This window comes from Trypanosoma cruzi, genomic scaffold, assembly GCF_000209065.1.
Source record: "Trypanosoma cruzi strain CL Brener 1047053512997 genomic scaffold, whole genome shotgun sequence".
Classification (NCBI taxonomy): domain Eukaryota; phylum Euglenozoa; class Kinetoplastea; order Trypanosomatida; family Trypanosomatidae; genus Trypanosoma; species Trypanosoma cruzi.
The window spans coordinates 1-1,478 of record NW_001849370.1 but is presented as its reverse complement, the minus strand read 5'-3'; the positions used below and the strand labels follow the sequence as shown (position 1 = coordinate 1,478).

Below are 1,478 nucleotides of genomic sequence, written 5' to 3'. Positions count from 1 at the left end.
GGCCTACGTCTTCGACAAAACCGCCAAGATGGTGACAAAATACGTGGGTAGTAAAGCATCCAGGAGTGTTGTGTCGAGTTTGTCGCAGCGTGGGATGAAAGGGTATATAATCTACGACGTGCCAACGAATGGGTCACAGCTGCCGATAAGTTTTACGCCCCCCACCGGATGGGGCACGACTGTGCTGGCATCCCCAAAGGTAAGGGGCTTTCGTGCGTTTCTGAGTCAACGAATTTCCCGCCAAATCACCATGAATTGCCCCGAAGAGATGGATGTGAAGGCGATGTGCGCATGGATGAAGCGCGATGGGACTCCACAGGAGCAACAAAAATACTGGTGGATGGTCTGCCAGCAAATGGTTTTTTTGGGACCGATTCCGCGTTACATCTTTGATGCGAAAGACTTCAGTAAACGCTATGATGAACTTGATCGTGTCTTGAGATCGGTAAAATCTCGGGATGATATAGTGTGCGTTAAACATGAAGGAATGACGGCATGGTGTACCGGGAATCCGTTTTACAAACTTATGTGTGTTAAACGAGAAAAAGGTGAATTTGGTACCGAGGCTTTTAAGACCGACTTATTATCTCATCATGTAGGCCGTCGAGCATATCCCTTTGTGGAAAAGATAATCCCCTTGAAGGAGTTTCTTGGTTTTTAGTGACGAGGAATAAGAATGCTCCTTTGCGTCTGTATTTGTGGAGAGATATGCTTTGGACGCATTCAGGAATGAGGCCTTTTTCATTAAAATAGCGGAGAAACTCAAGGAGCTGAGGCCGCCAGCACCCCGAAAGCCACTGAACACCGTGCTGAGGGTGACCCCGGAGGACATCCCACCGAGCCGTTTGGATTGTTTCCATTGCAACGCGGACCTAAGAAGATTGATGTAAGGGACCGGTGGATAGAGAAATTTCCGCTGGTTGGGCTGCGGATAACTACGGCGTGTCGACATCACAGGAGCGCCAGCACTGTGCGGCATTTCGCTGAGTATCCGGCGGCGTGTTTTGATGGGTGGGAGGAGTTATCCCGAGACATGTCGTGGGAGTTTATTTACGTGCAGCACGCAGGCATTGTGCTGATGGGTGGCTGGCAGAGACGTGATGTCGTCAATTCCAATGTAGTGAGCGAGGAGGAGAACCAAGAAAGTCTGAGTTTCCGGAAAAAAAAAACGTACACCAGTACCAAGCGTCAGTGCCATCTGGAGTTTTTAGAAGAGGCGAGGCTTCTCCGAAGTGAGGGAAAAAACAAAAAACAGGAAAACAAGACAAATTGGGGAATGAAGGGGATAGTTTGATATCTGGTGAAAAAATATTGGGGTATTTTTATATAGTTGGATGCTTTTGTTTCCATGCGGTGCGGGTGCACCAGCACCAGGTGGCATTGAGGCACACAAAGATGCCAAGAATGTCCAACGCTATCGAACATAACAGTGACGGAATAAATTAGGGAGGGAGTGGGGTTGTTTTGGTTTTGGTTTG

The 1,478-nt window shown here is 48.3% G+C and overlaps 1 pseudogene, besides 1 other annotated feature; it reads left to right on the top strand.

Moving 5' to 3' along the window:
• On the top strand, nt 1-1,294 carry Tc00.1047053509327.10 (annotated as a pseudogene; the record flags this gene model as incomplete).
• Nucleotides 1-1,478: a sequence feature (areas not merged during assembly with more than two copies in the genome that could not be assigned to a particular haplotype).